Source organism: Rattus norvegicus, chromosome 16 (assembly GCF_036323735.1).
Source record: "Rattus norvegicus strain BN/NHsdMcwi chromosome 16, GRCr8, whole genome shotgun sequence".
NCBI classification, from domain to species: Eukaryota; Metazoa; Chordata; class Mammalia; order Rodentia; family Muridae; genus Rattus; species Rattus norvegicus.
Genome location: NC_086034.1, coordinates 30,142,789 through 30,152,590, shown reverse-complemented (window position 1 = coordinate 30,152,590; position 9,802 = coordinate 30,142,789). Strand labels below are relative to the sequence as shown.

General features: G+C 40.2%; 1 non-coding gene across 1 annotated transcript; it reads left to right on the top strand.

Annotated features, from left to right (window-relative positions):
* The first annotated feature begins 2,410 nt into the window (after window positions 1–2,410).
* Window positions 2,411–2,549, top strand: LOC120097634 (U4 spliceosomal RNA). Its single transcript, XR_005495187.1, has one exon. It is a non-coding gene; the product is annotated as a U4 spliceosomal RNA (small nuclear RNA).
* Window positions 2,550–9,802: the final 7,253 nt, after the last annotated feature.

Below are 9,802 nucleotides of genomic sequence, written 5' to 3'. Positions count from 1 at the left end.
CCTCTATGGTGCAAATAGAAGCAAGCACTGAAGAGTTTTCAGCCAAATGGCTCCCTGTGATGTGCCAAAAGGAGCAATACAAGGGTAATAATGGAAGACTAAAGGCAGGGGAAGAGACGTGTTTCTCAAGGTTGCGCTTTCTACGGGCTTCTGTGTCTCGAATTTCACTTCAGAATTGCTTTCCCACTGTGCAGGTAGCAATACCTTCTCATAGTGACAGTTGGGACAGTTGGCTGTTCCAATAATTACAGAACCAGCCTCCAGACACTGTACCTCTGACACACCAGCCTAGCCTGTGAGGTTAGCATCTCAAAGATCTAGGTTTGAAGTCAGATCCCAGAGCTCTACCTACCACTGAGGTGCTAAATGTGAAGTCTGGGCCTTTGTCCTTTAGCTTGTGACAGCTGCTTGCTGCAGTTGGACCATCACTGGTCTCTGAGACTTCTTTTCTTACCTGGCCGTGTGCGCAGTTAATAACACTGCACTTCAGTCACTTATCATTCAGGTACCTGGTTGGTAACCAGGGTTGAACAAGAAGATATGAACATGTTTTTACTCTGCTTCTCACATAAGTGTTGTGCTTCCATAGCAGTTGGGATATGGTTTTAAAGTAAATTTCCAGATGTAGAGTTTATTAAGTTAGAGAATGTGCCTATCTTAATGTTGGTTTTATATATTTATATTTCACGCTTATTTGCTAAAAAGGCATGGCAAATAACTTTTTAAAGTTTTGTCAACTAGTTTCTCCAAGTAGTATGAAGGGAATATTGATATCACAATTCTATAGCCAGTCAGTTATATTTCTCAAAAATGTATATTTCTTCATAAATATAGACATTATGTTCTGGGTGGTTTTGTTTAATTTACTTGAAGTATATGAGAAGCACTCTGTTTATGACCTTCCATGTTTTCATAGGTTGAAAATTGAACTTAGAGATTGTGAGTTAGTACTGGAAGCCCTAATACTGGCTGTCGGTAGCCTAGTACATTTAATATTTTAAGTTCCGCTTATAGTAGGAATAAGATTCTGGGAGATGTTTCTTTTGCTTCTAGCTCTTGGAACTCCAGAGAACAACAATTGTCATTCAGACATGGGTCCCAAGATGTTTTCAAAAAATTATCCTTATAGGTTAAGAGTATGGATTGTTAATAAGTAGTCACCACTTGATTCGGAGTGGTAGCTCTTTACTTTCTCCTAGCACTAATGAAAACTCTTTAACAGAGAAAACTCAATCGATCCAAGCTCATGTCTTCACCGGACTTCTTGATATGTCACCTTACATATAACGACTACTAAAACCTTCTCCATTTCTAATTCTAGTTCATACTCACTGCTCCTATATATTCTCGCAGAATAATTTTTATCTTTGTCGCCCCCATTATTTTTCATCTCAGATTCTTATTTTCTCTGATGATGCTTTCATTCAAACAAGGGTTCAACTATCCAATGGTGATTGGATAGTTTTACATGTGGGGCCACAGTCAGGAGGGTTGTCCTCTTAGAGAAGAAGGAAAATCCAAGTTCCTTCATGGATAAGTCAGAATGAGCTAGTGCATTGATCCCCCTTTTGTCCCTTAGAAGCAAATATTCAGCCTCATCCCTGGAAGAGGAGCATCCAAAAGCACACATTCGTTACATGCTTTGGCAACAACAATGCCGGCAAGATGGAAGAGAAAATTAGATGGAACTTCTGAGCAAATCTCTGTCCTTCCTCTCTCATTCTCCTGCCTTCTAGACCAAACAGTGAGAGGATGGATGGAGCTCCAGAAACTTCCACTCTCTGTTCTTAGTAAACAGAAACCATATGCCGAGAACCGCAGAACAAAGGAAGAATAAAATTCCCTGATATGTCATATATTCACTACATTCATGGCGCGCTTCCCTTGACCATACTCAACTGCCTACCTTTAGATTCTTCTCCCATGAGATAAAGCTGCAGGTCCCTTGTATAGATTCCTGCGGCTTGTATGGATACTTGCAGCCAACTATGTCTTAGCATCTCTCATATAGCAAAACAGTGATGCCATATGCTAGTATGATGTAAATTAATTCCTGCTGTAACTGGTCCCCAGCAATGCATTTGAAGAAAATTGCTATAAGTACTTGGCAGTTCATTTTGAAAAGAACAGCAAGATATTCTAAGTTTAGATTTTTTTTTTAGTTTACCTTAATATCTTTTGATGATAGTTTCAAGAGTAATGATCAAATATTTGTGAGATGGGGATAAGAGGAATTACAGTTCCTGGCCCAGTAATATACATATAAGTGCTCACTAAAACCTTAAAGGAACACATAAGCACTGGATGTTGTCCAATCAGAAGGATAACACAAAGCCAAGGTTAAATCACGATCACTAAGAATAGTTGCACTAAAGATAAGCCAGTGAAGGAATTCCAAGGGGGGGGAAGGAGCTTTGCGCAGTGGCAGTATCGTAGCCAATGAGGTTTATCCGAGGCGCGATTATTGCTAATTGAAAACTTTTCCCAAGGGGGGAAGGTGTAGCTTCATGTTTGAACAGCACAGTTACTATTACATTCCACTAAAGTGTGGTGTTTTTAACAAACTGTTATTAAGTGTGCATAATTGGGTTCTATCTGAGCTGTAACTGTTTTATAAAAACTAGGCAATCAATACTGGCCCATTAGAAGAAAAGTCTGAAAACATAGTATATTATATACCATAGGGCTGCATACTGTGCTTTGAGAGTAGCAGGGGAGTTTTGTAAAAAGTAACTTTAATCACATTTTAATATATGTAAGCAAGTATATTTAATATATAGCACATGTAATATATACTATGGACATATACATATCAGCACAGGGTTTGGTTTCATGGGCATCGACGTGTGTCCCAGCTGTTTGTGCATATTTTCGTGTGACTTTGCATTTTTCTGGGGGATTAGGACGAGCTCGAAAAGAGATCAGACAAAAGAGGCAGCTCACTTTTCAATATGTTGCAGAACAGATGTTCCAAAGAAAGTGAGTGTGAAAGAGAGACAAGCATGTGGTAGAAGGAGAGCCCACCCTTCACATCCTATGACCCTAGATCTGCTGGGCAGAAGCTTAAAGTAGGAAATGAGTATACATGCATTTATATTCAGACATATATATGGAGCAGAACATATGTGGTAAAAAGAATCTCAGAATTATTTTGAGATTTATCAAAACCCGTTTCTTCAATTTGCCTTGAGCTATTACACACACACGCACACACACACGCACACACACACACACACACGCACACACACACACACACACACACACACTGTTGCTCAGATGCATTCACACACATGTAAACACACACATTTGCATTCACTGTACAGGTATGGGTCCAATTCACTGACTGGAATAGCATATTTGACATAGTTCATAGATCTGGGTGTTCATTCTTTGCACTGGCTCTAAAGATTTGCTTTATAGCCTTTAGGTTTCACTGATAGTGTTACAATTAGTCCATATACTTCTGTGTCCAGCATTCAACTTCATTCATCTACCAAGTTCAATGGCTGCTCTGTGCTGCCTTCTGTGAGATACAGAATGAATGAAATCTAGCCTCCATGCCACTGCGGAGCACTGAGGGCAGGCATCCTCATCCAGCCGCCAGCTTGGCATGAGCAAAGCACACAGCAAAGCTTTGAAGACAGAGGAACAAACAGGGGGCCATGCTGAATGGCTGCCCAGATTCCTGCTGCCTCATATACTCCCATCCAACCAGATCAACCTGCTCATTTCTAAACATATGCAACTTTACAGAACAAAGAAATCATGTGTGGACAGAATAAAAATAAGGGCTATAATTCTCCATTTTAGAACTGTGCTAAAAATTACCTCTATTACATCTTTAAATATCTGCGCTAAATATACACAGTCACATTTCACAACCACAGGAGTACTTATGTGAGCTTTTTGTTATGGCTCGTCTCCAGGGAATTCTGTAAAGGAATGCATATTAAATTTATTGTAAATGTCTCCGAAATAGATTCATAAGATTTAACATATGTGTTAGTTCACAAAACACACCAAGTAGAAAACTATGGCGAAAGTAGTTGTGTGAAGAAATCTTTATCATTAAATGATTAAATCAACTTTGAAGAAGTCAAATTTCCTTAAAAAGTCAATTTTAGAGATGGAGTCCCAAGCACAATGGGAAATAACAAGGATTTACAATTGTATTATAATTGTAAATAAGTTTGGACTCGTCTTCCAGCCTCTTGCAATGTAGTCAAATATATAATTAAATCTCTATAGGATGAGGACTAGGAATGAGCAATGTGTAGCCCTTAGGTATTTTTAGGTGAAAACTGACTAGAACCAGAGCTGTGATGGAAGAGTGGATGCACATAGATCACACACATACACACACACATACACACACACACACTCACTCACACACACACACACTCACACACACACACTCACTCACACACACTCACACACACACACACTCACACACACATACTCACTCACACACACACACTCACACACACACTCACTCACACACACACACTCACTCACACACACACTCACACACACACACTCACACACACTCACACACACACTCACTCACACACACACTCACACAAACACACTCACACACTCACACACACACACTCACACACACTCACACACACGCTCACACACACTCACACACACACACACACACACACACACACACACACACACGCTTCCTCCCGTTCTGCTTGGTCAGTAGATCCCTTCCACTGCTACCCAGTCTGGGCAGTTGCATGACTAAGCAGTTGCAGGACCGGCCTCCTGCATCCCCTCACACATGCAGCAGTCATTGTTCTGTCCCTATCCCTACCACCGAGGCCCGGAAGCTCCCTCCTGTGATTTTAGTCTGAGTGTCATCATATTCCTTTTGAGTTCCTTAAACCTCCAAACACCCACTCTACCAATTCTCTTCTTTAATACCCTCTATTCAAAATGCTAGTGTGCTTTCTATTTTCTGTGTGGTGTCAAGTACTGGGAGTGTCGCCAGGAAACCCTTAAAGATGGGATTCTAGGATAGTTTCAGACGCGACCTTGACCTTGCTAAATTCCTTTTCAATGCATAATAATAATGGTAGTTATAACGACATAGCGTGCAGCACAGTAAATCATCCATCAGTATCTGTGGTAGATTGGTCTAAGGCTCTGTGGATACCCAGATGTGAGGATGCTCAATTCCCTTACATGAAATGGCAGAGAATTGACATCTATCCTCCTGTAACCATTACAGACTCTGTAGATTCCATATAATGTCTAATATCATGTAAATGACTCATAAGTAATTGTAGTGCTTTGTAGCTTAGGAATGAAGACAAAGAAACAAATCTCTGAGTTCAACACAGACTCTGATGTTTTTTGTATTTAAAAGACAAAGCCTATGTAGATAGAGCACTTTGTTAAATTATGCCCTGACTATTTTTAGTTATATCAATCCTTGTGGTTACTGAGGGGAAAATCTTTTCAAAACAAAGCGTCTTAGGGGGACAAATACAGACACAGTTGGCAGACACAGTAGCAAAGGAGACCTTTCAAACTATGGAAGGCTGTGAGACAGAATGGTTTCTTCCAGTGGAAACTGCACAAAAGGTAAATAACTCAAGAATGTAACAAACAATTATTCAAAGATGTGATCTTAAGACAGGTTTGTGGTGCATGCCCGTAGCCACAGCTCTTGGCAACGGAGACAGAAGGGTCAGGTGCTTTAAGGTCAGCCTAACCCACATAGTAAGACTATGTGTCTCAAAAACTTTACAAAATCAGGACAAACATGATAGAAAGGCAGAGTCCCAACCTGAGCAAATGCCAGGGATTATAAGAACCACACATTTAAATGGGAAAAGAGGGAGCAGGAGGGAAAAACACATGGGCTGATGTGTTAGAGTCAGGGATATCAGCACCAGGAGAGGAAATGCTGGGTGAGGAATGCAATGTACTAAACCAACAATTTGCAGGAACTGCAGGGCTGGCACTGATGATAAAAACCCAACCCTGAAAGCCAGTCTCTGAGACGATGCACAGAGACAATCATTGGGATTTATTGACAGATGACATACACAGACATTGGAAAACTGAAGACAAGAGTTGTAATCCAAGGGCTGAAAGCCAAGAAAGATCAAAAGAAATGTTAAAACTCAGGGAGGCTTGAGATAAAGAGGTGTGCTGAAAGGTCACTGGCAGTGAAGACAAAAGATGTGTCAGACCTAAGTTTCTCATGTGTACATACAGTAGAGAGTCTGACACTAACAGCTCTACTGAAGTCACCATCATCTTGTCAAATCATGAAGAAAACTTAGCATTAACCAACATTTATTAAATTATTTTTGGCTAGCATACAAAATGATAGGTCTCTCTCTCATGCACACGCATGCACATGTGCACATACACACTACCACTACCACCATCACCACTACCACCACCACTACCACCACCACTACCACCACCACCACCACCACCACCACCACCACCACCACCACCACCACCACCACCATCATCATCATCATCATCATCATCATCATCATCATCATCATCATTTTTTGTGCTTCTCATTCAACTCATGCCTCCAACTGGTTCACTTCTTTATTCTTTCCTTCTTAAGGGTTCTTCTTCTCTTTCCATGAACTAATTTGTAGTTTTGTGGTCTACACAAACACACACACACACACACACACACACACACACACACACCATTTATAGCTTTATACATTCAGAGACTACATATGAGCCAAAACACAGAATATTTGTCTGAGTATGGCATATTTGACTTAATATGATGACCTCCAGTTCTGTCTATTTTCCTCTATGATTTCATTTGTTCTTTGTGGCTGAAAAAAATCCATTCTGTGTATTGCCACTCTTTTTCATGGAAATCTAGGCTGTTTCTCTTTCCTGGATATTGGGAATAGTGGATCAAAATCATAGATAAGCAAGTGTGTCTGTATAGTATTGACTTAGAGTCCTTTATGTAAATATTCAAGAATGTTATACCTGGGTCTTTAAATGCTACTTTTAGCTTTTGGGGGGAGGGAACAAGAGTCACCATCTTTAGTAGAAACATATATATTTCCAGAAAAATATGTAGTTTGAAATTTCCCTCACACATGTTCAAAGGAAGACTCTGACAATATTGTCTACATACTCTATATTTATAGCTTAAAGAAAAGAATTCAAGACATTCATCTTTATTTAGGTGCACCAAAGTCTTCCTACCTCTTCCTAACAGTCTCTAGAATATTCCTTCAGATTTTTGGAAAAATATATAAATACAGCTCCCATTGTGGCTCTGTAGCAACTAGAGATACTTAAGCGTCTAGTTTAACTTTGAGCTGCATCGACCCTCTGCACACAACAAAGATACATATAAAAGCAGCGAGGCTCTTTGGGATCACCACAGGAGCTTGCTTCATTGGATTGACATCATTAAACCTCTGACATGTCGTTTCCTTTGTGTGTTCTCCACTGCACTCATAAACAATCATTCTTTCAAAACTAACAGACTATAAAGTTTCAGAATCAAAAGGCTAGCATTATTCAAGGAGGGAGTCAATAAAATGTAAGGAAATATTTATTGAGAATTTGTGCAATCATAGAACTTTGCAAAGGCTCATTTATTTTACTCTTACCACAGTCCTAGAAAATAAATAGGCAGCATGATTATTTCTGGTTCACAAAGAAGAAAGCTGAGGCAGAAATAGATTATAGTTAATTTCTCTAAATCCTGTCTAGAGCATACCCAATTCAGTCCTGGTATTCAGAGCCTATAGTTTTAACAAGTCCATCCATACTAATTTCTAACCTAAATTATTGCTACTCAGAGCCAAGGAATTAGAAATTTGCCTTTGAAATCAGTAACATGGAGACCCTTAGTGATGGTCGTAAGAGCTCTTTCAGTGACGCACTTGGGAAGACACTATGGGATTGCTGCAGTTCTCAACATCTTCTGAGAAGTTTCTGTGTGCAGTGGATGGTTTTTAATGCAGAAACTCACAACTGGTCAGGTTACCTGTGTCACACACCCCATCCCAAGACTCGGGCATCGTGAAAGAGGGGGTGAAAAAGCTGTAAGGGCTGAAGGTAAAGAGTGACTTCTGGCTATGACAGAACTAGTGCACTCACGCCATCACAGCAGCAGCACTTGGCTACCTGAGACCTGCACTAGATCAAGGCAATCATCACTTGAGTGTGGAAGGGGGAGCACTTCACAGACGTTCACCCCTAACTGAGAAGTGAGGGAGAATTGATGGTGTCTTTGTGAGGAAGAGTCATTTGGGGTACAATGTTTGGTAGGTCAACCACACTGCAGTAGATAGCTTGACACCCAGGAGTAATATAGGCAGTATAAACTGAATTCGATGAACCCATTTGAAACAGCAACAACAATAACAACAAAAAGTATACAAAATTGGGGTTATGGAGGTAGGAATGGATATGAGAGAAGTTACGGGGGAAGTGTGGGTGAATATGATCAACACACATTGTAGATATATGACATTCTCAAATAAAAAATGAACTATTATATTCTAAAGCATATACTATACAAGGCTGGTAGTAGTGTATTCAGGTGAGCACGGGCAGAAGAGGCTATCTACACTGAGTTCTGAAGAACTCGGTCCAAATCCAGAGAGGAAGAGAAAGAAAAAGGTACAGGTGAAATTAGGGTTACTCAATGTTTGGGTTTTGTTTTGTTTTAAAGGTGACAAAAACAGTAAAATATTTTTTGGACCCTCTGAAAATGGATCAGTTTCTAAAACTGGATCAGTCCCATGCATGGAAAGTGAAAGAGATGGTGGTTTGGGCTTGTATGCTTCCTGGGAGGGTGAAAGTGCGTCTGGAGCATCAGTGGAAGGGCTGACCGGAATCAGAGACAAGGTCCCCTACCTTTGTAAAAGAGAATGAGATTGGGACAGATACCTATCCCATTCTCTTAAAGAACAACATAAACATACATCTATCTACCCAATGTCTTCTGTTCTCCTCCTGTATGAAGGAAAATGACCTGGGTTTTAAAAGTGATAAACTTGACCTGGAGAGAGTTGGAGCTGTATCTGACATTACTGAGAAACGCAGTTGAATTTGCTGACACTTAATTACCTAAACAGCAATGGAGAATTTTAGCATTATATCACTTTTCTGTGAAAAGACACAGAAAATGGATTCCCATAAAACTAAGTTGTGCCGAGTGAACATACTGAAAAGACACAAAGGGAATTAGAGTTCAAGGAGGGAGAAAGGCAAACAAGTAAAATAATAGACCCTGGAGTCCGAGCTGAATGGATGGGTGGGGAAAAGAAGAGTTCCAGTTGTGTTTGCAGTTATGGTTCAAGTTAAGGTAAAAGTAAAAGCAGGTGGAATGTAAGGGCCAGATGGCTGATGGTTCTCAGCGGTGGAGGACTGGCTGTCATAGAAGTGGCTGAAATAATATGGGCATGGGGCTTCTGATTTTATTACATTTGGGTGACAGCGAAGGCTAGTTTATGGCCAATGGACAGGAGGGTATTGCAAACAAATGACTCAGAGCTCTGAATGGCCTTCCTAAAGCCTAGAAGCTATATTGAACAATAAAAGGAATCTAAGAAGGAAATGAGGGCTGTCCTTGATTTAGAAGATGTTCGCTAAAAGTACTAGATGAATGGTTGATTCTTACCCTTCAAGGGTTAGGGACAATGGGAGTCATAAGATGGGGGAACCTCATAGCAGGAAGAGTTTTCTGAAAAATCAGAAAGCAGTTGTCTAAGAGCTACTGTGGGAACCAAGAAGAGCATTCACTTTATTTGTTGATATGTGGTGGATGGAGAAA